Raw genomic sequence first — 27321 nt, 5'->3', positions numbered from 1 at the left:
ATGTTCAGTTGACAGAATTTAGTGATAGAATCATTTTTAATGATAGAAGGATTCCAAGGCATGAAATTATTAAGATTAACTTCCAGATTTTAGGATCTGAAGGCCACATATCTAAAGGACAATGACTAGGGTAGAAGCAGGTCATGAAGTGGGAAAAAGGCTCAAAATCTCTACATTTGTAATTCATGACATTTCATGATATTTCAGGTCATGAAGTGGGAAAAAAGCTCAAAATCTCAACATTTGGTAATTCCAAGAATATACATTTAAAAAGGTATTTTATAAAGGAGTATAGTATTCAAGGAAGCCTGTACCAAAGATAAAAACATGGTGGTTACCTACAAACAGATGGTAATTGAAGCCATGGAGCCAAATGGCTGGACAAGCTAACCTAGAGAAAGAGTTCAGATATGAGAACAGAGGTGGCCAGAAATAGTTTTAGAGGCCAAACCAAAAATTAGCAGTCAGGCTGAAAAACAATGACAAAGATAACTGAGAAGGAAAAGCTAGTGCAGTGGGATTAACCCCAGAAGAAAATGTTTTTCTAAAAGAGAAAAAAAGTGATTCTTTAAAAAAGAAAAAGTGACCAGTTCTGTTGAGTGTTTCTGAAAGTTTGAAAAAAAGAAGAAATGACAATCAGACATAACTTGGGATAGTTGATGGTCACAACATTTCAGAAGGCTGGTGACAATAAAAGCCTAAATAGAAACGAGTTAGGCTGGGCACTGTGGCTCATGCTTGTAATCCCAGAACTTTGGGAGGTCAAGACAGGAGGATCACCTGAGCTCAGGAGTTAGAGACCAGCATGGGTAACATGTTGAAATCCCATCTCTACCAAAAAAGCAAACAAGAAATAGCCAGATGCAGTGGTGCACACCTGTCGTTCCAGCTACTTGGGAGGCTGACGTAGGAGGATCACTTGAGCCCAAGAGGTTGAGGTTGTAAAGAGTCAAGATCACACCATTGCACTCCAGCCAGGGCAACAGAGTGAAATCCTATCTCAATAAATAAACAAATAAATAGAAATGAGTTTATGAGAGAATGCAGAGGAGAAAGTAGATTGATACTCTATTAACTTTGCCGTATGTTGGTAGGGAAAGGATTTACTTTGAAGAAGTTGGCCTTTTAGTAGCCATCCAACTATAATTGACTTGGTTAGAAATGTCATAGAGAAATGGGTAAAGGTATAAGAGTAGTACATCTGAAATTTAAAAAAAAATTACATCAATCCTCAAATTTTATTAAATTATTTTAAAAATAATCTAATTGTGGGCTAAGTTCCACTCTAAACAATACACACATTTTTGCAATGAATAAAACATTTATATTCCGAGGAGACCAACTGATGTGTCAAAACATAAAATAAAATAACTGGAGTACCAATCAACCTCTAGGAGGGGATAAGTTGATTCTGACTGACAGCAACAGTTTCATGGATAAAGTCAACATTTATAAGACTTGGAAAGGGGAGGAAAACTGATAATTGGGTAAGTCAGAGAAAAAGAGGAGAGACAGTGGCATCCAGTGTAGCTGGGGCATAAGTTGGGAAGGGGTAAAGAGGTAGACTGAGGCCAATATTTAGAATATCTAGGTTCTATGTAATTTATGGTGATATAAACAAGGAGCCAGTAAATAGCGTTAAGGAGAGGAGTAACATGATCCAGGCTGCTTTATAACGCCAGCATTTCATTACTGGTATGTGCAAGATGATTTGGAAGATAAAGAGACTTGCTCAAAAGCTACTGAAATAGACCAGATGAGAAGTAATGAGGTATGAACTCAGGCACTACAAATAGAAATGAAGAATGGGGAGAACTTTCAAAGATATTGCTGAAAAAAAAGAAATAATGGTTTTCTGGTTTGCAAATTATTCCATTGCTGTGGGCTCATAGCAATCCATTCCTGTGGTCCACTCCATGGTGAGTCAGACAGTTATCATTTACAGTGCATGAATTAGTGGTCTGGGTATTACTACTGGCTGAAATGTGTGAATGGTGCAAAAAGGTGGAGCTGGGAGCTATAATGAGAGACAGATGTAGAGAGAAGGCATTGAGAGTCCTCTGCACATGGCAAATTGTGGCATGTGGTTAGTTTACTGATAAGGAGGCTCTTGGAGCTTGCTGCAGCCACCAAAGAGGATTTTGCTTACCTCTGGCCATCTGCTCCAGCTCTGGTTATCTTTTCTTCTTCCATCCAGAGTCCCAGAATGACTTTCTAAAAATAAATAAATAAATAAATAATGGAAGGAGAGGGAAGAAGGAGAAAAGGAAAGAGCTATTACCTCCTCAAATTGTTCTCAGATTTGGGTCTGTATTGGGGGAAAGGGGATGCATGCATGCACTCACACTCAGAAACCCTTGGTTCCAGCATGTGAAGTGAAGTGGAAAAAGGTATTGGTGCTTTGATTGAAGCTGGGGTAAAAGCCTAAAAGCCCAGTCTTCTTGGCTGACCCGACTGGGCCCTCCTAAGGTCTCTATTGAGATTGTGGTGAGTGCAGTCAGTGAACCACTGATCCAGTGCTCTCATTTTTCATCCTGTGAAACTGAAACTTTGAGCAATGAGGTCTTGCACAACTGTTGCATAGCTGTTCAGTGGCAGAATGATGCCTGAAATCAAGTTTTAATCCTGGGCTGTTTTCATAATGTATTAATTTCATTCAGAATTACAGGCTACCTCTCTGATTTCTTACAGTTTCTTGCTCAATGAGTTAAGCATATCTTTTTCATCTGATATTTTCAAATCTGGGGCCTTACTGACCGTGGAAGAAATCTCACTTCAAGGACTGGAAAATTCCTAGAGAGAGTAAACAATCTACCTGTGAGCATCCTTTTCATATGCACATTAACCAAGAGCACATCATGTCCTTTTCCCCTCCACATGCCTCCTCTATCTGGCTCTTGCACTCCAGGCCAATATCCTTCTAACCTAATCACCCCAGGTCCAGGTACCAGGCAACTCAGGACAGCTCCTACACTCCACAACTCACTGAAATTATTCAAACTAGGCAATCATAAGCCTAGTCCTAACCTGGTCCTTCCTGTGGAAATCGCAATAAAAGCTGTTACTCACATACTTTTCATGTTCCTACTGCTTCCTGCCCAACGCTGATACTTTCCATGTGACCTGCTTGCATAGTGTGGCATGCTCCTACCTCTTGGGAACTGTAAGTAACAAACTGTCTTTTCAACGCTAGGCTTCTTCTGATCTCCAACAGATCAGGAGAAGCCTGAATATCTGAATAACAATAAGACTTATGTTTTAAAATACTCATGTCTCTTCCCTGTTCTTACTTGTCTTGACTATCTCACCCACTGCAGCGTGAGCTCCTGAGACTAGGAAGAAGATTTTGCTCTACTTTGAAGTCTCCAAGTACCTGGCACAAATAGTGAATACCTAATACTTATGTTAAAATTATGAACGTGGGTTTTTAAATAAAACTTGGAAATTTATTACATGAAAAAACCTCTAATAGGCATGATCACCATTCTCAATGAGCTGATAGTCAAGTCTTACCCAGGAAAAACAAAACATGCATCTGGGTAACTGAAATAGAAAGTTAGTATGTAATATGTCAATATAGAGACTCAGATAAGATGTGTTCACATGCACCAGGAAATACAATTATCATGGGTGTAATTTAAGAAGTGGAAGTGGGTATTGATAGGCAAAGCCAGGTATGAGGCATCTCAGTTGGTAGGTAGGACATAAATAAAGTCACAAATGTAGAAAAACAACGAAACACTAATTACCATGTTTTAAACACGTCAACATCTCAATTTTTCCTTTACAAAAATGTCCAAACCGTTAGCATCATTTAAAAGATAAGTCTTCCTCTGTTTTCTTTATCTGACCAACTCTTCTGTACTCATTCTGTGAGAAACCTGTGATTCCCAAAGTCCAAACTTCTCCCTCTTCACTGTTCCCATTGCCCCCATCTCTCTCAACCATAAAACATATAGTGTAATATTGTCCATCTGTCAATACTTCTCATTAGACTTTAAACTCCAGGAAAGATCTCTCTCTCTCTCTCTCTCTCTCTGTGTGTGTGTGTGTGTGTGTGTGTGTGTGTGTGTGTCACAGGACAGAGAATGGTGGTATCAGTCTTGTGTTGCTCATTGCTATGTCCACATCATCTAGCACACAGTGAATATTCAATAAGGGTTGACTGATCAATTGATTGCTAAAAACAAGAGAAAGGAGTTTTCCAATTTGGCTGCAGTCAGAACTGTGTCAATGAGCTGGGAGGTGATTGTATAATTTATCATTTCACCTGTGATACTATTAAAGTTAAAGAGGATGCGATTATTAACTCTGTTATGACAACAAGAATAAATGAGACTTGCTTTGGCAAGTCAGGGTTTTAAGTTACCTCTCGATTCAACTATTGTCTGCCCTTAACCTGGTCTAATACAAAATTTCACAGAAGATGAAAGAGGCAGCCTTAAAGATAACACTTCAGAGCTCAATCACTGATCCTTCCTCCATTCACTTGATTACTTGCTCTGGAAAAGGTTTGGAGGACTTCAACCTTGGATACAAAAAGTTGCCAGAGAGTCTAAGACAACGTTTATTAATAGTAATAATAAAAGTAGTGGTAGTAATAATAATAAACTGTCTTTGTTTTTAATTGTGACATTACAAGGTACTACAAATTTAGTGGTTTTAGTGGCTTTAAATTGGTTGTCTTAACAGTTTCCATAGGTCCAAAGGCCAGGTATAGAGTGACTGGATTCTTCACCAGGCTGAACTCAAGGCATTTCCTAGGGCTATGGTTATCACCAGAGTTTTCTGGTCCTCTTCCAAGCTTGCTGGGTATTGGCAGAATTCCTTTCTTGTGGCTGTAAGACTGAGATTCTTATTTTCTTGCCAGCTTTCAGATGGGGACCACTCTCTACTCTTAGGGGCTGGTCTCAAAATTTTACCATGCGGCTCCCTCCATAGGTAGCCTACCAGATTGATGCCTGCCTTCTTGCAGGCCAGCCAAGCACATCTCTCTGGCTTCTTCTTCTGCAATAACCAGAAAAACTCTCTGCTTTTAAAGGACTTATCTGATTAGATCTGACCCACCTAGGAAAATCTCCCTTTTGCTGTATAATGCAGCATTATGACCACAGTAATATCTCTTCATATTCACATGCTCTACCCACAATAAAAAGCAGAAGGGATTATACAAAAATGAGGAGATTTTGGACATCATCTTAGAATTCTCTCCACTGCATGTATCATTTTTGAACAGTCTCCATAAGACAGGCATTGTGATAAGCACTATACATGCATTATCTTATTTAAACAGCACAATCATTTTATGAAGTAATTGAGACTCAGGGATTATAGTTGATGCTGTGGTACCACTCAAACTTCTTCCTCCTCACTTCAGGATTGAACCCCTGTTCTCCCAACCGCTGGGAGATTTAGTTGCTAAGGACTCTTAGTTCAGTCCCTCTCCAGGAGGCATCATTGGATAAAGACAATTGACCCTACCCACAGCCACACTCCCTCCCCAGAGGAAGCTCACATTCAGTGACGGGAACTGTAGGTTATGAAGTCTCAGCCCCTTGACCTTGAGACAGGAACATGCAACACCCAGCCCCAGAAGTTCTCACAGGATCAGCTGTGGCTTTTGCTACAAATATCAGAATCTGGGTCTGTTTCAGGAAAACTGACATAGTACAAGGAAATGAAAAACAAACATGCAAACAAACAAACAAACAAACAAAAAAGCCATGACATAGTTCACAGAGATAGTATTAACAAATACTAGGACCAGTGTTTGAACCCACATACAAACAAACGATGATGTAAATCACTGCGGTATACTGACTCTTGGTCACTCCTTATTAGTCACTCAAGCATTACAAGTGAAGAATTTGGAAAATGATCATGTCCGTTTCCTCTGCAACCTGAGATCAATTTGGGCATGTTATTATTTGCACAAAGAAGAAATAGAAGAATAATTTATTTTTTTATTGGTGTCAAGATATACAATAAACCTGTGATTGATTTCTTGCAATGTTATCAATTCAAATACTTTTGAGGGTTGGACAACAAAAAATAGGTCTCTGGGCTCATCGCTTTTTAATATGGAATTGCAATTCCAATGTCACTGCCTGAATGTCTGCATTAATAGGAATAACTTAAGCTTCCAGGTTAATGGTTCCCAAATGCTGGTCTTTGTTCCAGGCCGGTGACAGCAGAGCGTCAGGAACAAATCAGGCATTTAATCAATTGCTGATAAATAGATGGAATATTAACCATCATCCTTAATTTTCTGAACAGGACTCTGCAGTGTAAAGTGTCAGGTACATATTTTTAACAAGTCTTTCCAGGTGGTTCTGATGCAGAGAAGGAGTTGAGCAGCCTTATTGAGGTAGTTACACTAATTTTTATTTTGGCGAAATACACCTATTATCAAATTTATCATTTAACCATTTTTTTGAATGCAGTAAAGAATACACAACAGAAATGACTTCTACAGTTTTAAAGTATATATTTCAGTGGCATTAAGCACATTCACAATGTTGTGCAACCATCATCACTATCTATTTCCAGAACTTTTCCATCAACTCAAAAGGAAATTTGTGCCTATTAAGCAGTCAGTCTGTATTTGCCCCTCCATCAGCTTTAAGATAGTTGTTATATTGAGTTATCTGACCCGGTTCATGTCCTGAAAATTCACATATTTCATGTTTGTCCCCTGAGTCTAGTCATTTCCGACTAAATTCCCTCATATGGCATAATTTGGAGACCACACATAACATGATTTTTCTTCTCTTGATCTGTTTATATTTGTCCAAATCCTCTTTAAATTACACTATCTGAAACCTGGCATGGTTTTGCCAGAACGCATAAAGCAAAGCTATCTCCTGCCTGGAGCCTAACATTATACTTCTTTAATTTAACCTTAAATAGTTTTGAGAGTAGCTATTTTATACTGCTGATACCCACTGAACTTGAGAACTAATTTTTTATATGTGTTACTGGTAGGGTTTATTTCCTTGTGTGCAAAGATGTTTTAGGAATCTAAATTCAGGACTTTATATTCATCCCTTTTAAATTTGTTTTAAAGCCACTTTTTTCCAACTTTCTGAGATCCTTTGAGACATGATTTTAAATTTAATTATTATCTTAACTCGTGAGTTTCAAATGTCATATTAGGTTGTAAAATTTAGGTCCTTTGACAAAACTAAATATATGTATATATAAAATGTGTTGGATTTTATGAGCCTTGGAAAGGCTCAGACACTCTTTTGGAAATATCCATTTATCTATTTCATAATTCACCATAGCTACTTAGAACACAGGCAGAGCTATACAGTATACTCTGCAATATTATTGTGAATAAGAGAAATCGAGTCCCTTCTTGTATTTGTCAGTGGGATAGGCTGATTTCTATAATGGCCACCCAGAGATGTCCTGTCCTAGCCTTACCCCTGGCACATGTGATTATGGTGACATATCATCACTCCCATAATTATGTTACATGGCATAGTTTACTTTAAAATAGATAATCTTTGATTATCTGGGTAGCTCCAACATAATCATATGAATCCCTAAAAGCAGAGTGCTTTCTCCCAGTGGTGGTAGAAGTAGAGTCAGAGAGATTTAGAGCATGAGAGAGACTCAACCTGTGGTTGTTGCTTTGAGAATAGAAGGGGAGACCATGTGAGAAAGAGTGTGAGAAGCCTCTAACATCACAAAGCAGACATCAGCAAGGAAACAATGATCTCAGCCTTATCCCGTTGAGAAAATATGTGAATTCAGCAATCTAAATGAGCTTAAACATAGATTCTTTTCCAGAGGTGTTTATAAGAGCCAAGTCCAGCAAACACCTTGATTTTAGTCTTCTCAGATCTGGAGGAGAATACCCAGCAAAGCCCATCTAGATTTTTCACCAGCAGAAACTGAGTGATAAAAAAATAGTATTGTTCTAAGCCTCTAAGTTTGTGGTAACTTGTTATACAACAATAGAAAAGTAATATAGTTGATACTGGTCAATAAAATAGAAACACTTCTGAGTTTTACAAGTGGAGTGAATTGAATTGAATTGGTCAAACAGATGGGGGATGGAGGGGAAATCTAAAATTTCAAATAAGGGAATTGGAGTCAATCTAATGATTCTAAGGAAAGAAAGCCACCATCGCTTCTAGGGTTGGAGGTACAATGACAGGAGGTGAAGTTGCCAAAGGTGAGAGCTGAAAAGATGCTGGTGCCAGCCCATTGGGAGCTGGAGCCACAGAGGAGATGAAGACACTGTGGGAGCCACCCAAGTCAAAGAGAGAACAAGGGGAGTCTACTCCAAGGTTTCCCCTTCTTCTGCCCTCCAGTTGTCAATCGACCCTTCTCATTGGCAAATCTGCCAGGAGGCCAAAGAGCAAGGGCTCTTAGAAAATGTTGTAATATGGCCAGGCGCAGTGGTTCACGCCTCTAATCCAAGCACTTTGTGAGGCAGAGGTGAATGGATCACCTGAGGAGTTTGAGACCAGCCTGGCCAACATGGTGAAACCCCATCTCTACTAAAAATACAAAACTTAGCCAGGCGTGGTGGTGCATGCCTGTAATCCCAGCTACTCTGGAGGCTGAGGCAGGAGGATGGCTTGAACCAGGGAGGTGGAGGTTGCAGTGAGCCAAGATCATGCCACTGCTCTCCAGCCTGGGCAATAGAGTGAGACTCCATCTCGGAAAAAAAAAAAAGAAAGAAAGAAAGAAAATGTTGTAATGTCATTCTCTGGTGATTTGGAACAAAGAAAGAGAACAGTAAGGAATGAATTTGACAGCAACAAGTCAAATGACCAACATAGAGTTTACATTATTGAGTTTATAGACTAGCAAAATAGATAATAAATAATTTGAGTGTCATGTATTAAGTGCCCTACTATTTGCCAAGGAGTGTGTCAAGCAAGCATTTTATATACCTATCTTATGGAATCATCTCAATAATCCAGAGTTATGTTGGCTCAATTCTTCACCCCTCTCCTGCATCCCTACTCTTGCCATAGGCTCCTCCTGGGATAAGTTTCTTTCCCTGTATTCCTGACTTCGAGGTTTGGACATCTGATTTTCTGTGGCTAAATATGTAGGGCAATTGTAAAAGTGTACCTGTTCCTTGGCCTGAAGAAGCTTCATGTTTTCACGTGATCTCTTTTGCCTTTGTCTTCCTAGAGGAGAGATGAGTCCCAGTTAACATGCTAATCCTAGGAAGCTGAGATAAGTGCTGCAGAACCAACTCATACAACCACCAACAGGGTGAAGCAGAGCTGCCTCCAACTCTGCAGCCTGTGAAGAGTTCAACTCCAATGAAGCCCAGTCTCTGTCAGCCAATGCCTTGTGATTATGAAAATAAGTGATTTGTGTCTTAGCCACAGAATTTTGGGTTGGATTAATAGGTACAAGTACTGGCAAAGTTAATTGTTACAAATGTTGAAAATTAGACAGCAGAAGAACAAAATATAGATGATTAATACATTCCAAGATCGCCAGAGTTAGTAAGCAGCAGAGATGGGACTTAAGCTTAGGTCTGCCTGACCACAGATCCTAGGCTCCTAAATGCTACCTGTACTAATTACAATAAATCTTGGATCTAGTTTCAGATTGGAGAGCACAATCAGAGGTTCGTGATCGTTTGAGACTCATCATTCAGGTCCCACCTTTTCTTTATGGAATTGCTGTCAGAGTGGCTCTTCTTTTCTTAAGGAATGAGATATCACCAGGAGGACCCAGCTCCCACTGAGAAGAAACAAACACAGATCCCAGCAGCTGCCTGAGTAAGTTTGTGCCATCCATCGTCCCCCAAGCTGCTCAGAGACAGTGATGCAGTGTTTCAAGCTGCCTCTGAAATAGGCGAGCAGCTGGGCTGGAGCATGAAGCTGGTGATTTAAGGTGGTGTCTCTGCCACTCCATGCTGTCACTATGCCCTCAGAGGAATTCACGTAAGTGGGGAGTAGATGAGCTCTCGAGGGAGTTGGTCAGGCCAGTGGTGCTGAAGCATGAGGAAATTTATGGCAGTGTTTCCAAATGGCTGCTGGCAGACCAGTGAGGCTTCAAAAGTCTGGAGAGCCTCTTCCTTTGCTTCACTCCATTTCCACTGCCACCACCTAGTTGTAATTCCCAGGATCTCAGGCCTGCGTTATAGCAACAAAAGCCCTGTCACTTAGACTTCAATCTCTTTAATATTTATTCCATTGGGATGCATTGACTCATACCTCCTTGACCCCTTTGTATCATACATCCTAATGAAATAGTCATAGTGGAAAAAGTACAAGATTAAATATCAGAGCCCTATATTTGATCCCAAATAATATTAGATATCATTACATAATTGGGATTATTATAACTCTCACATACATATAACTCTTAGCTGTCGTTATTATTGTTGTTATTGTTATTAGGGCTAACAATTATTTAATGCTTCTAGGTTCTAAAGGATATATATCAAAGCACAAGCCTATAAGTTAGGGTCCATGATCCTCGCTGTATAGACAAAGAAACTGCGACTCAGAATGTAAGCACTTTGCCCCAGGTCCTATAGCTAATGAGTAATGAAACCCTAAAGTTCTTGAACCCAATACTCTAGGCTTTAGAAACTGCATGTTAAACTGCTTAGATGTTCTACTTTCTAGCTCTAAGCATTGGGCCAGTAACCTAATTTCTTTTAGACTTGTTTTGTTTATCTAAAAATGGCAAAATAATATCTCTATTAGTTTTATTCACTTAGTTACAAGGGACAGAAAACGTAACACACATTTTTCTTTAAGAACACAATGGAAATTATTTATTTATGTAACTGATTTTGTCTTTTTGAACAAAAGTTTCAATGTCATCTCCACTCTCAGCAGTGTCTTTCTCTGAGCTGACTTCACTCAAGGTAGGGTCCCTATAGGTGGTGTTCAAGGCAATTACAGGGTCACACACTACTGTCCAGAGCAGCTCCAGTGACAAGAAAGCATTTTTTCCCAAAAGGTTTTAATAGCCATCCTGAGGTAGGCTGATCCAAAATCAGTCCAGTGGACCTCAGTCACAGCACCCCAGAATACAGAATACACCAATTGGATGAGACGAGATCATGCTTCAACCTATAGTGAAAATATTTTAAAGAACCATCCAACCTGGGTGAATTCACTGTGGGGACAGCGTATTCTTAAAAACCAAACCAAACCGAACAAAGCAAAATGTTGCCACCAGAAGATTAAGGAAACTGACATATTTTAAGTATCAAAATGTATAATCACATCATAAATGCGATTTTATCCTTCTTTTCACACTAGCCCCCAAAGTAAGTAAGGTAGGTATTCTTATTAGAACCATGTTATAATTGAAAAAACTATGACTTAGAGAAGTTAACAGACTTTCACAGGATAACAGAGATAGTAAGTTACAAGGGCTGGAATTACACCCATCTATACTAACTCCAGATTTCGTGCACTAATTTTAGAACTGGAATGTGTTATCCTCTTAAGCGGCAACCACTCTTTTGAGTAACAGCTTCTCAGGACTTAAACCAGAATTTATAAGTGTTTATAGAACACATCTCCTCGAAGCCTGTACAGCCAAGGACATCAGACCCCTATCAGAAACGCACTGCTCTGGAGGACTTTAAGGTGAGAGTTTCTACTAGAATATTGAATTTCTTGCTTTCTTGTACTTCCTTCCCAGGTAGAACACTGAGATATCTCAAAGAATTGGAGCCAAATAAATATTAGCCCTTTCCTGTCTATCTGATTAGCTCATCAGGGTAGAAGTGATGGCCACCCAAGGACCATGCCAGCAGTAAGATTTGTCTTGGTGAGCATAGGTGTTTGGCCTGGAGTTTGCTATCCTTGTAGGTGTGTTGTAAGGAGAGGCAGAGAAAAATGGAATCTGAACTGGAGAAGAGTCATGGGGAAGCAGTAGTTCTGTAAGTGGAGCCTTAAAGTGAAATATGGCTGAGAAACCAGCCAGCAGAGAGAAAGTAGAAAAAACTGAAAACGGGAGGACTGAGAGGTGTCTCACACTGTCTGCACATCCATTTAGACAAATTCTATTGGAATATGTCATCATTTAATACAGTATTGGATAAGTATATTCACTGACAAGTGAAGACGCTCAGAATATAAGAAACAACATGTATTGCACTAAACAATTGACATGTGCTACCTTCTTAACCATCAATCACTTCCTGAGGTACAATTATTCCCATTTTGAACATGAGTACATCACCAAGTTTAGGACTGTTATGTAAGCAGTTCAGTGTTATAAGCACCTCATAGATGACTTTCATTCTGCAGTTCAAGCCTCTAAAAATGCACAGAGAAAGGCCTGAAACACTATACCTTAAAAATTTAAGATAAACGATTTTAAAAGGTGGTATTATGGGCATTTGTTTTCCTGGTTTTGTTTATTTTTCTTTTGCTTATAGGGGTTTTTCCACTTTTGTCATAATGATAATGATAATAATAAAACATGTATCACTTCAATTACTCAAATTATTATAGATCAAATAAAATTTCCTTAATTTTCATTAAGAAATATTAAAATAATGTTTTTATCATATGCCTGGCAAATAAACTCTTTTTTAAAAAATCATATGTCTATGTTTTGTGGATTCAAAATGTATAAAACAGAGCCTTTCCTTGCAAAGAGCTGAGCCTCTTGGACTAGTCATGACCCTTATGAATAAACGATAAGCAAGCACTAACATCGTGCTACAGGAATCTAGCTGAGGGGGTGATGGATGGATTAATTTATTTGCATATGTAACATTAATAATTGCTAATATTTATAGTAAATTCAAAACTCTTAAAACCCACAGTGTCCATTATCCCATTTGATTCTGAAAGTAGTTGTGTAAACCATTTAGAAAAAATATGTAGACCCACTGATTACAGCAAAGGACATCAATGTTCAGAGACACTGAATGACTTTCAGAGGGTTAAGCAACTAACAAAAGGCAGAGGATGGTTTTTAACCCAAAAAGGCTGACTCCAAGCTCAGAACTCTTTACACCAGATAGTGGAGCCTCCCATGTAACATATTATGCTTTTGAAAATGTTTTACATTTATCTTACTTATTTTTAATAAGGCAATTAATTTAACTAGTTTATGTGGAGTATTTACTCTATGCCAAGAAAGTTGTTGGGTTCTGGGGATGAAAAAGTAATAAATTCCACAAGAAAATTATATTTGGAAGATTAAACATTGAAAGTATAAACAAAACTATAACTACAGAAAGGAGAGTATTAGTTTTTCCAGCTTTTATTTAGATCTTTTACATAACATATTTCCATAAACATTAAATTAAATGTTCCATTTTCTTTTAAACACCGTAAACTCTTCCAAACATATTACCCTTTTTGTGTGAATATATTAATAACCTACTCCTATGCCATTTTAATGTAAATAAAAATACGATTATGGAATATTAGATCTGGAAAAGGCATGAAAAGGACACACAGCAGGTACTCAAATACTTTTGTTCAATTAATGAACAACTGAATGAATGATGGAAAGAAATGCCTGTTACTCAAAGGATCCAATTAAAGGATTGAGTATCATCTGTTGCATTGTGGACACAAAATTTCCTGTGTGAGCACAAGTGGACTACATTCTATCTATGACTCCTTCTACTCTAAGGCTTTGAAGGTCAGGGCCACAAACTATGGTTAAAATTGGTGAAATCTGAATGTTTTCCCTATATTATTTTTTTAAATTATAGAAGTAATATATGATGTTTCCTGAAAAATAAGATAAAAAAAATCAATCAATACTACGTAAAATTCTTTTATGTCGTAGTCACCTCTCACTCCATCCTGATCCATTGTATACAAGTGTTTCTGTGTATCACTTATCATTTTTATATTATGTAATTTAATGTTTTTTTGTTATATAATCATAATCACAGATATTTGACTTTTAAAAGAAATGGCATCTGGGCGCGGTGGTGGGCGGGCGCCTGTAGTCCCAGCTACTCCGGTGGCTGAGGCCAGAGAATGGCGTGAACCTGGAGGCGGAGCTTGCAGTGAGCTGAGATCACGCCCCTGCACTACAGCCTGGGCGACAGAGCGAGACTCCGTCTCAAAAAAAAAAAAAAAAAAAAAAAAAAAAAAAAAAAAAAAAGAAATGGCATCAGTCTTTAAACATTGTACGATGTACGACAAATAGCTTTGATCCTCAAACCTTTGTCTTCCAAAGTGCTGGGATTCTCGGTGTGAGCCACTGCACCCAGCCGATAAGTGCTTTGCAATTTTGATCCCTACTGCCAAATTGTCCTACAGAAAGGTTGTATAAAATTATGGCCCTTCATCAATATATGTGAGTACTCTTTCTCTATATTCTTGCTAACAATGTATACTACAATTATTTTATTCACGTGAGGACTGGGGAAGAGTATTTCTCCACTTATTAATATAACTTATCTATGTCTTCATTTTCCCCACCTATAAAATTAACATAATACAAGTATTTACCTTTTAAGCTCTTGTGTGTACAAAATAAGTTACAGGTGTCAAATTCCAACAAATGACGCCAACAGGTGTCAGTATCCAACAAATAAAGAAAAGTTTATAAAATGTTTGCTGTCTTTTCTTGGAGTTGATTGGAAGTCTTCAAGAATAACCTTCAGCTTGGAAACCAAAGTGCCTTCCACTTAAGAATACTTGGAAATTATTGGTGAGTTTTAATACTTCTCATTTCAGTTAATCCAAGTTTATGTATTTCCTTTCCAAGAGAAGTTTTATTTGTCTTGGTCAAACATTGAAGATACCATCAAAGGGAAGTACAAGAGAGATGACTTGTCCTTGTAATTCTGTGAGTCTTTCTCTCTCCTTAGATCTTTTTCTCCCTTCATTTCTTTTTTTAAATGTATGTCTTCTCTTCTTTTTCTTTCTTCTTTCCTTCCTTTCTTCCTTCCTTCATTTCACTCTTCTTTAAAATAATAAATTAATATTCAGAAAGGCAGTGTTGTGGTTTTTTATTATTATACTTTAAGTTCTGGGATACATGTGCAGGACGTGCAGGTTTGTTACATAGGTATACACGTACCATGGTGGTTTGCTGCACCCATCAACCCATCATCTACATTAGGTATTTCTCCTAATGCTATCCCTCCCCTAGCCTCCACCTCCCAACGGGCCCCAGTGTGTGATGTTCCTCTCCCTGTATCCATGTGTTCTCATTGTTCAACTCCCACTTATGAGTGAGAACATGTGGTGTTTGGTTTTCTGTTCCTGTGTTAGTTTGCTGAGAATGATGGTTTCTAGCTTCATCCATGTCCCTGCGAAGGACACGAACTCATCCCTTTTTATGGCTGTATAGAATTCCATGATATATCTATGCCACATTTTCTTTATCCAGTCAATCACCCTTTCCTTCTTTAAAATAATAAATTAATATTCAGAAAGGCAGTGTTGTGTTTTGATAAACGCACTCACTCAAACATATATATACTGGACATCAGATTAGAAAAACTGATTTATGTCTATTAGTAAGCACATTTATTTGACACTGGCCATTTAGTTACTCTCGATGGTAGCGCGTTACTTATTTATTTCACAAATATTTTTTGGGAACCTTCTATGTGCTAATAGTAGGAGTGTGGACCATAACTGAGGATCTAAACGAAGGACTGTGTGGTTAGAGGGCAGAGAGAGAGGGAGGTAAGTGAAATGAAGATGGTTAGGTAGGTAGGGACTAGATTATGCATAGTTTATGGAGCATGCTAACAATCTAACTGCTTATGTGGAAAATAAAGAAGTACATTTTTGCTGCCTGCCATACTTACATGACTGATTTTGTGACTCTGCTATTAATAGGTTAATAATAACATCATGTTACAAGCTTGTTAATTTTTTGGAATATCCCATTGCAATTATGGTGGGGGCAGAGACTGGAAGCAGGGAAACTATTAGGGAAGTCTTTATAATGCTTCAGGAATAAATTGATACAAACCTTGAACTAGATATTTACCATGATAATAGAAAGGAACACAGTAAGTCATGTGAAATAGACATTAAGGAATAATTGACTTTTTACATCAAAAAATAAAACAAAAGCAAAGCAAACTTACAAAACACATGCCAAGATCTTCTACATCCTACACAATATTAGAGCCAGTCACTATTTGGTTGTGGATGGCTATCTGAAGTATTCTGTTAGGGCGGATTCTGAAGCTACCACAAGGGAGGAACCGTGTGTTCTAACCAATTAATGGTGGCTATGATTGGCATAGGACGGATGAGGGACAGCAAGGATTCCCCAAATATGTCCTTCCTGACAAAACACTTATTACACAGGTTAATTGACTGAGACTAGAAAGACAAAATGAATTTTAAGATTTTAGTTTTCACAGTTAGTACTTAGACTGAGACTAGTTCCCTTGTCTCTTTCATGTTTCGTATGCTCCCTTTATATTGTTCACTTTGCTGGAGGACATTGGATCCAAGGTAATCATGGCATCCATTTATCTTTACATAGTTCCTTTCTAGGAAGTATGACTCAAATGATCCAGGGCCTTATATTAGCTTTAAAACTTGCAAAGTAATGTAACATGCTTTATTTGAAATAACTATAAAATATTATCAAATAATAACTTAAACTTGTATTCAAAATAACTCCTTGACTGGATATTATTTTCCATGTAAGTAAAAATTAAGTATTGCTGTTAAACACTTTTATATTGAATTCATTAAATGTGCCAATTTTCACCCTCTGTGCTCTAACTTTGAGGTTCCTCTCACTAAACGGACTCTCCTATGGGCTTGGTCACCATTTAGCCCTATGTCTTGCTTTGGTCAACAGGATGTTAAGGGACTTGACACAGGGACTCGTAAAAATTCCTACATAGTTTCACTTTTTTTCTTTCTTCTCTTGCTCCTGTTTCTTCTCTGTAAACATTTCCAGGTCTATCTTGCTGTAGGAAAGGACAGGGAGAGTAAAGCCAAGTCACCCCAATTGTCTTAGCTGCAGCCTTTCCAGGTCAGTTCATAGCTGATCCAGACATGAATAGCCCAGCTGATCAGCTTTGCTTTGCCCTGATCAGCAGAGCCACCTAGTTGATCCATAGTCTCACAAGAGATCAAAGATCATTACTGTTGTAAGCTATTAAGTTTTATGGTAGTTTGTTATTCAGTATTAGCTAAGTGTACAAGTGTTATATATTGTTATAAGTAAGTAATCATTAGTTTACATGTAATTTCATTTTATATCATATTTCTACTTGGTAGTTAAAAAATTGAGAATCAAGTTGACTTTTCCTGTAAACTATTATTGGAAATTGGCAGAGCTGGCATTTAACACTAGGTCTGTTGATTCCCAGCCAGTCATCCATTGTAAAGAGTTTCATATTTAGTATAAGACTGAACTGAATATTTATCTTTATACTATTCTATGACACTTAAAAAGTAATTTACTCTCCTGGAATAGCAATATCCAATACAACTTCCCAAGATGGGTGGGACTATTCTATATTTTCTGGTCCAATTTGACAGTTATTAGTATCATGTGGCTATTAAATTTAAATGTAAATTGCTGAAAATTAAGTAGAATTGAAGATTTAGTGTGTCAGTCATATTCGATACATTTACAATGCTTAATAGCCACATGTGACTAGCAGCTACTGAACTAGAGAGTATGGTTCTAAATCCCAGTTTTGTCATTTGAAGTTAGAGATTCTATTTCTTGATCATTATGGAGACCTTCATCTCTGTATTAACTGCTTTCTTAACCATTTCCAGCATTTTGGAAGTCATGAATATATTCACAACTTTAAAGCTCGATACAGAACAGATAGATAGAACCAAGAATTTATCTTATAAATACAGAAGCAGGAGCTAATCTAGAACACCTTCACTTATTCATTATTTTTGACAACTTTTAGAAGTTTAAAGGTTCTATTTTATCAAGGTAGAAAAGAAGTTATTAAACTTACTTTACAGATGATGAAATAGAATAACGGATGGATGGATAGACAGATGAATAAATAGAAGAATGGATAGAAGGCTTGCCCATAGATTTTGATTATATTCCAATTTTGGCATCAGGATTGATGACTTCCAGGCCCCAACTAATCAGCTCTGTCTGAAAATTGAAACTCTTCTGTACTCTGTCCCCTTAATAACTGTTTTCAAACTTTGCTCAAGGAATTACTTCAAGAACTTCAGGAAATTAAGAGGGTGCTTGGTGGTCAGACACCTGTCCTAATCCCTTATCTCAAACAGAGTAGTACTTCTTTCATTTGTTTTATATACTGAGCTCCCTGAGTACAACTTCAGAAAGGATGTTCAGGCTAAAAATAATATTAAGGACCTTTTAAGCCAGGATTATATGGCTATGTCTTTTGACCTGGAACTTGTACAAGGACTGAAATATAATAACAAATGGTTGAATGTATTAGTACATCTAGTATTTCTCTGCTAAATAATATTACTTACAAGTGTTGTGCTGTGCCAGGCACTATGCTATGTTCCACAGATAAAGAGGTGGAAGTCTTGTCCCTCCTCTCAACCTGTCGGGAAAGGCTTTCTGGAACACACCTTGCATTTCATTCTTAGCACTTTTCATCTCTCACAAGGACGTGATGACAAGTAATTATTTTTTAAAAAGACATGTTTGGGAGATGAACTTGTCTCTGCTGCATATAACTATGGTCATTTTGGTACTGGTTAATATTATCTGCCTCTATTTTCCTATAACTAATTCAAATATTTTTACTATGGCCACTTGAGTTCATTTCTTCATGCATTCAAAAAAATAATTAAAACCCGAACATTATGCCTATAATAGGACGGGGCTCTGGGGTAATAAAATGGTAAAAAAGAAGTCTGAGATAGATCCTACCCTCAAGAATAGAAAGCAAGCCAAACAGGAAATAAGTAATTTGGTAATTATAGAATTTACCAAATTCACTGAAGTTTAGTATAGATAGGGAATAGGAAATTGCTAATAAACAATGACTCATGTAGAGGACAAATAGCAAAGAGCTGGACAAGGTGGACTTTAAGTTATGAGTGGGCTTCTTTAGTGGGCTCTGGAGGGCTTTAAAGGGAGGAGAAGCATGGTGAGGTTGCAGTTGCTCTTCCTCTGGGAAGTATAGAGCAACACAGAAGGAAATGGAGAATGGGACCGGGAGAGCAGAAATAATGTGGAGCAGAAGGAATGATGAGAATGGTATGACAAAGATGTGTATGAATTAGAGACTGACTTTGGTGGCAGAATAAAGCTTCATTGCATAATTGAGCCTACCTTAACTTATCCTCAGAGTGCCTTTCCAGACATTCAAATATATTTTTTTCCTCATCAGGGGTGAAATTCTGATAATAATGCTTAACTCACAATGTTGTTCTAAAACATAATGAAAGAGTGTGTGGGAATAACTGGTTATTGTAGAGACCACAAAATGGTTTTCTATCAAATAACTTCACTAGACTTATGGGCTTTATTTCCTGGAAAACAATTCGAAGGCCCAAGCTCACCTTTTTCCTTTCCTCCAAAATATCACCTACACTACACACTGTACCCTACACTATACACTGTACCCTACACTACGGCCCCTCTGTCTTGCAACAGATTCACCTACAGCCTCAATTAACAAGTGATACATGGGAAGTAGGAATTAAGTTAAATAGAATTCAAAGAGGCATTTTTGTTACTGACCACATATCCCAGTTTGCTCAGGAAAATCTTGTTTTCCTCTGTTGGCTTCATGCCATTATTAATTTCCTTCTATTTTACTCCCAAAGTTTGGATAATAAGTTATTATATAACCATTCTACCCTTTCAGTCTTTGTATCTCCCTCTATAATTCTTGTTCTCTCTGTCTGTCTCTCTTTCTCTGTCTCTCTGTCTCTCTCTCTCTCACACATACACACACAGACACACACACACACACACACACACACACTTACTCTTTTTTAATATGCATTTCAATCTCATTGTATTCTGGTTACTTTATTCCTCTTTTAAGTCTTCTCTTAATCATTTTATTTTCTCTTTCTTTCTCCTTATTCTTCCCTTTACACTGCATACCTAGCCATCTCCCTCTCAAATAGCTATCTCCATTTCTTGTTCTTCATTCTTTTTTAGTCTCCTCTCTTCCTTCCCCAACCCTCATCTCTCTCTGTGTCTATATCTTCATGTCTATCTCCAGTTCACATTCTCATCTTCCTGCTTTTCATCTCTATTCTGCCCTAGTTCCAGTGTTTCCACCTTCATCATGTATGGGGGAGTCAGGGAGAAGCATCCCTGTGAGTGGACCGGCTGTCTTAGTTTTCCTTTGCTATCCAGAATGAGTAATGACAAGGAAAAGATCTATTTGTTACAGCTTGTTAGCTACAGAGGAGAGTTTAAAATAGGATTCAGAAAGTAGGAGTGGTCGAAACCCAGAATAGATGGCCTCAAAACACTGATGGTTTAAAAATGTTATTTTACTTGCCAAAGGGTTGGGGTGAGGTTATGCAGACTTCACTACACGTTCACTCTCCTTCCTAATCTAATCACGGAGCACAGATAGAATCTAATCACAAAAAAAAGAAACAGATCATGCATCCATTTGTCATTCCTTAGGATGCAGTTAATCAGAGAATTCCTGAGTGATAGCCAGAGAGCAGGAACATTAAAGCAAACTTGTTGGTGCCACACAGCAAATTGAGTTCAGGGTTACTAGGGAGGGCAGGATGGTCTATAACTTGTGATGAGACATATGACTCAAACGGATTGTGTCTCCTTAAAATGTGAACACATTCGACACTGAACTCTCTATTTTGACCTAGTGGCAGGAATGCAGCTTGGATCTTCCTATTTGTAGGACATAAGAAACTGGCTGTTGAATCAGGCCATTTTTAACTTTCCCCCAAAAGATAAGAGACCACCCAAAGCAACTTAGATAATAAAGAGTAGTTCATATTTGAGTAAGGACTTCTTGATTCCAAAATTTAAGCGCTTTTTATGACACACTGCCTCATTTAGAATTAAGAGCTGCAGGCAAACGGGCTCAAAGGATATTAAAGTTGAAGAAGATCTTGAAGTCCTAGATCAGTATTTATCAAACTTTCATGACCAAGTTAGCTACAGATGTTAAAAATGTAGGTTCCGATTTAGTAGGTCTGGATGGGACTCAGAATTGCTAACAAACTCTCAGATGCTGGCAATTCTAGTTATCCACAGACATCATTTTGAACACCAATGACATAAATGCTTACATCCTTTTGAGGATATGAAAAAGGCTTCAAAAAGGACAGCCCTTCCAGAATCATCATCTTTGCTGGCAGAGCTAAACTAAATTGAAATGCGAAAAGGTGAGGTTTTGTTTGGTTTTACTTGTATTATTCCCACTAACCTACCTTGGAGTCAGTCAGGTCCAGATACAAATACCAGTCTGCCACATACTAGAAACTTTTAACTTTTTCATTCTTCTTACTCATAAAATGGAATAAATAATTCCTCTTACTAAGTTTTGTAAAAATAAGAATTAAATGAAAAATACATATAAAGTTAACTATATAATATCTGGCACTTAGTATATGTTTCATAAAATAGTCTTCTTTATTCTTGCCATTAGCACCTGATACACATCTGCAACTAATGTACAAAGTTGCCACCCAAAAATCCAACAAAAGTTACTGGATGTTGAAGACTAAGAGAAAGGCATCCACCACAGAAAACTTGCCCTTTCTTCCAAGCATTTAACAACCAAATATAACCAAATTTCCAAATTTAAAGCTTTTGAGTCTAAGAGCTGCAGCTCTTGGTTGTACAAATCGAGCTATGAAAACTTCTAGCAGTCCCTATTCACATCCTAGTTTCCACAACATCGCATATTTGTGATAACCTTCAAGCAGGTAGCAATAAGGCTTGTGGAGCAAGGGGCATCTTTTTTCTGGTTTTCACAGTGATCCCTTTGGACTAGCATTGATGTTACCTTTACTGACCTACTAGATTTAACCCCCAAGAGACTTTGTACAACCTTATAAGCGTCTTTCCTGATCTTCCTCTTTCTCTCTGCCCCCTATGTCTCCTCAGAGGCACAGAACAAATGATTTCTAAGACTTTTTTTTCTTCTCGACATGGAGTCTCACTCTGTCACCCAGGCTGGAGGGCAGTGGCGCGATCTCGGTTCACTGCAACCTCCATCTCATAGGTTCAAGCAATTCTTCTGCCTCAGCCTTCTGAGTAGCTGGGATTACAGCTAACATGCGTCACCTTGCCTGACTAATTTTTGTACTTTTAGTAGAAATGGAGTTTCACCAAGTTGGTCAGGCTGGTCTTGAACTCGTGACCTCATGATCCACTCACCTTGACCTCCCAAAGTGCTGGGATTACAGGCATGAGCCACTGCACCCAGCCGTTTCTAAGACCTTTATTAGTCAAATGTCCGTCTTGTCTTCACAAACCAAGGCAAAGTTTAATTATTTTATGTCTGCCATGCACCTCACTTTCTCTCAGTTCTCAAAAGCACTATTCGATGACAGTTGGCTATGAAGATCTACCTCACTTTTACCAAGATTCATCCATAACTAATGAGATCCATTTATAACTACTAAAAATGTACTTATTAAAGATGGCCTCCAAATTACTTCTAGTATGAAACCAAAAGATCATATGCCAGTAATACCAAAATTTTGCCTTCAGGCACAGAAAGTTTTCCCTTTATGGTGTCTAGGCAATGCACATAATATTTTATTAATTGAATATGCTTGCACTCCAGACCCTTATGGAGAACTCTTGTAAGCTGGACAGTACAAAGGCCATTGTTAATTAGAGTCAACTATCATTTTTGGTCTCCACTGAAACCAGTTATTTCCACATACTTTTGCATTAAGTCCCACAACAATATTTTAAATTAGGCACTACGAACAGCATTCCATCACTGTTGAAACAATACCTTACAGAATAATAATAATAATAATAAAAAAACTTGCTTAAAATCTCCAGCACATAAGTTGTAGAGGCAGGGTCCCAAACCGCATCTCTAGGATTCTTCTTTCTTCTGTTTTTATTTTTTCCGTATTAGAGCACCCTGGAGACTTGAAAAGACTCCTCAGAGCTTGAATGGGTGGGCCACAGATGTTCTGACTTCTTCCCCACAGTCCATGCCACCTGGCACCACCTGGCCCTATGATCCAATGCCAGGTGGAAAGGCCACCTCATTCCATAATAATCAGAGCCTGGAATGAAAGTAGAGAAGCCAGCAGCTGCCCTTTCCTGTGTTCTGTTTTCATAGCAATTGCTGCTGAGATAATCAGATGTTTGTTCCAAGTGATAATTCCTTGTTTGTTTACCCTGGCCATTTGATGCCCAAGCGAGGCCATGGCTGGCAAGATGAGAATTCAGCAGGGTAGCTTGTGACATCTGAGAGTGGGGAGGTAAAATTGGCACCTAGAGGTCTATTTGCAGCCAGAAATGAGCAGCAGGTAAGGTTCAGGTTTTTCTGATATCCAAGAGGGAGGGAAAGTCCCAGATTTCAGGCATTTACTCTGAAAATTTGGGGGTCTCTTATCAAAGCCAGAAATATGGGACATAGGCTAAAAAATCTGAGGGGTTCTCTTGGAGTTCCTTACCCTCTCTTGGTCTTCTTTCCCTCATTTGTATAATGGAAGAATGATAAAATAATGCTGTGATCATTAAATTAGAAAATGCATTCATCTTTTTAAAAAATACACATTTCCTGGAGTCTCTATGTGTCCGTCATGGGCTAGTTGCAGCAGAGACAATAGAGAATGAGACAAGTATGATAGACCCTCACATACAGCTTAAAGCTTTGTATATATCCCAGTATTTAAGAAATGATTATTTTTTGTTAGAATGTAATTGTACCAAGTACTATTAAAATTATCCTGAAAACTCCTTTTTTGGCTTCTGGTGTGCCAAGATCTTTCTCTTTGTCTCCTAACTTACTAACTTCTTTATATTTCCAAACACCAAAGATCCTTAAAATGGCCTAAAAAGCCCTATGAGATCAGTTTTGTTATTATCTCTTACTCCAGCTCTTATTACTCTTCCTGTTACTGAGCCTACTTCAGTCACATGATCAGTGACTGCTAGGCACGCACACCTGCCTCCATTTCAACTGCTTGCTTCACTTCCACCAGAAATACTCTTACCTTAAAAATCTCATTCTTTGCTCCTCCACCGGTCTGCTCTAATTTTACTTTTTCACTGTGCCTTTCCTCAACCAACCTATTTTAAAATGCAACCCTGTTCACACCATTGCCACATATCTCTTGCATTATATTTTCTCAAATCAACTATCAGCACCTGACATACTTTATATAACATAATAAACACCAATATGATAAACTAAGTACTGGAAGTATAGGCTCAATAAGGAGAGAGGTTTTCACCTCTTTTTATTCCCTGCTGTATTTATAAGTACTCATATAATGCCTGGCATGTAGCAGTTTTTTGATAAATATTTATTTAATTCAGATATGAATGAATGAATAAATGAATGTTTAACAAAAGAAACAAAACATGTCTGGGGTTATTAATAATTTTAAGGTTTTTTTCCTGTAGAAAGTGTTATATAGCTTTTATAGTGTTTTAATAATCTCAATCATAATTACAATTATTGTTACTATTAGTGGACTCAGTAGGTTCCAGCAGTATCTCCATTAAGTAAGTAAATTTATTCAGTTTCGTGCTTACTGAACCTCCCTTTCCCAAACGATAGTTTCAATCACTCAGTGTGATGAAATGAATTTCCTCTGATGGAGAAAATATCTTTCCCTCCTTTTTACATTATGTACAACTAAATGCGCCTCTCAAATACATTTGACAATACAACTAAACTTTGTCGTGTCCTAACAGGGATCATAAAAGCTAGGGGAAGTTTATTAACATTTGCATATATTGTAGATTTTCCCATGTACATTTTGAAAAAGCTGTGTTATGCATTTGATTAGACTTAGAACAGCCACGCAACAGAGGCTAATCTTGTTTTGCATACACCTCATTCATTTCAAAGACAGCTCCAAAATACATTACCTATATTTAATAAACTCCACAATGCCTTTGTGAACTGGGGACAGATCTCAACATTATTGCCCAAGGAAAAATAGTGGTGTGTTTTGGAGACCAAATGGTCAAGTTGGGAATGAAACCAGGGTCCAAAATTGTCATAGAAGCATTCTTTTATATCTTCTGGCAATTTTGCTTTCATTTTAAAAAATGCACAAATCAGTTGGTGGTATGATGAGTTACCCTTTCTGATACATATTTATATCCTGCTATTATGCTTTTTAAATTGTCCTGGGATGCTAGTATGTTATGCCTGCCCAATAAAGAAACAATGTGAGCTGTTATAGGGATATCAATAATGGAGAAAGGATTAATAGATTTTAATTCAATTCTGTAGTATAGCCAGAAATTTTTGAACATCTCACTCATGAATTCTTCAGTTAACAACTACAGACATCCAGTAAAAGGAAAAATAAGCAAAAATCAAACATTCAGTTAAACATTAACACCGACTATAAACATCCCTTGAAATACACAACAGCGCTTTGCTCTTCAACATTTTCAGTTCCAATCTGATGATTTGACTTACCAGGTAAGCATGGACAATTTTGTTTCCTTATCTGTAGAGCTGAAACAGAAAAACTGTGTTTGTTTTCAAAGGGAGGGTACAATGATCAAATGCAATCATATTTATGACTCATTTTGTAGATTAAAGATATCTGTGTGAATATCATGACAAACATTGTATTTGTGGTAAAAGGGGGTGGAACACCATTTTTTTCTTCTTCTTGAGACAGAGTCGCACACTGTCGCCCAGGCTGGAGTGCAGTGGCACGATCTCGGCTCACTGCAACCCCTGTCTCCCAGATTCAAGAATTCTCCTGCCTCAGCCTCCCAAGTAGCTGGGATTACAGGTGTGCACCACCACGCCTGGCTAATTTTTGTATTTTTAGTAGATACGGAGTTTCACTATGTTGGCCAGGCTGGTCTCAAACTCCTGATCTCAAGTGATTACAGGAGTGAGTCACCATGCCCGGCTCCATTTTGGATTTTTTTTCTTTGCTCAAAATGATATATATAGGACAATACTCCAGAATGCTATTCTTCACAAATATCAGTCGTTTTCATAGTACTCGTAAAAAATACTGTTATCTGTTATCCATGACACTTTCAGCGTATCTATGTAATGCAGAAGCTATCTTTAAAGAGAAAACCAAGAATGAGGGTTACAGCAAGAATCTGGCCAAGGAATGGCATCTTTTGGATAAGACATCTCTACACACACACACACACACACACACACACACACACACACACATAAAATTAATGTGAATTAAGCCTTCACTAATATTATTAAATTCTATTTATTAAAACACCAGCTTATATTTTAAAGTATTTTTAAGCTATAATAAACTACATATAAATAACTATGGCTAATTTTCTTTTTAGCTCTGTGTAAGAATATTGTAGGACTTTTTTTAACCTAAAGAGCATTCATAATATATTTACATAATCATTGAACTAGATCTGATGAATTAGATGTAGCAATCACTCTCCCAGTAATTCAACTCTGATATTTTACTATCATCCTCATTTCTGAACCTATTGTAATCTCAGCTCTTTGGAGTAATATTAAATAGTTCCTTCTCCCCTACTCCTGAAGAGGGAGGAGAGGGAGGTTGGAAAACCTTATTACTTCAAATTTTTACAGAGCAGGTGCCTTCATATTCATGCAGGAATTAGTGAATTAATCTTTCATTGTGACATTTAAAACTATGAATTTTGTTTAATGTTTCTGGGAAGAGATATTAAAACTTTCTGATTATTATGTCATTTAATACCTTGTATTGAGTGTTATCTCCCCATTTTATAGCTAAGAGAAACCATATCCATGAAAAAGATACTGTGAGTGGCACTAGGGTATAAATTATTGAAAAAGAAAGATGAGCCAAGCATGGTGGCTCACTCCTGCAGTCCCAGCAATTTGAGTGGATGAAGCAAGAGTATTGCTTAAGCCCAGGAGTTTGAGACCAGCCTGGAACACTTTGTAAGACTGTATCGCTACAAAACAAGTTAAAAAATTAGCCAGATCTGGAAGCACATGACTGTGGCCCCAGATACTTGGGAGACTAAGGTGGTAGGATTGCTTGAGCCTACCAGGTTGAGGCTGCAGCGTGCCATGATCATGCCACTACACTCTAGCCTGGGTAACAGAGCAAGACTCTGTCAAAAAAAAAAAAAAAAAGACCAATCTCTGCTTTCAAAAAATTTGCATTTTACAAATTTACATATTAAATGGGTGTCTGTGTATATATATATATATATGAACTGGCCCCACCTGCTAAGTCACTTGCACCCCTGCAATCTGTCTTCAAGAGAGCCTCAGATTGATCCTTTTAA

The sequence above is a fragment of the Chlorocebus sabaeus genome, chromosome 12 (assembly GCF_047675955.1).
Source record: "Chlorocebus sabaeus isolate Y175 chromosome 12, mChlSab1.0.hap1, whole genome shotgun sequence".
NCBI classification, from domain to species: domain Eukaryota; kingdom Metazoa; phylum Chordata; class Mammalia; order Primates; family Cercopithecidae; genus Chlorocebus; species Chlorocebus sabaeus.
Note: the sequence above shows the minus strand (reverse complement) of the source record.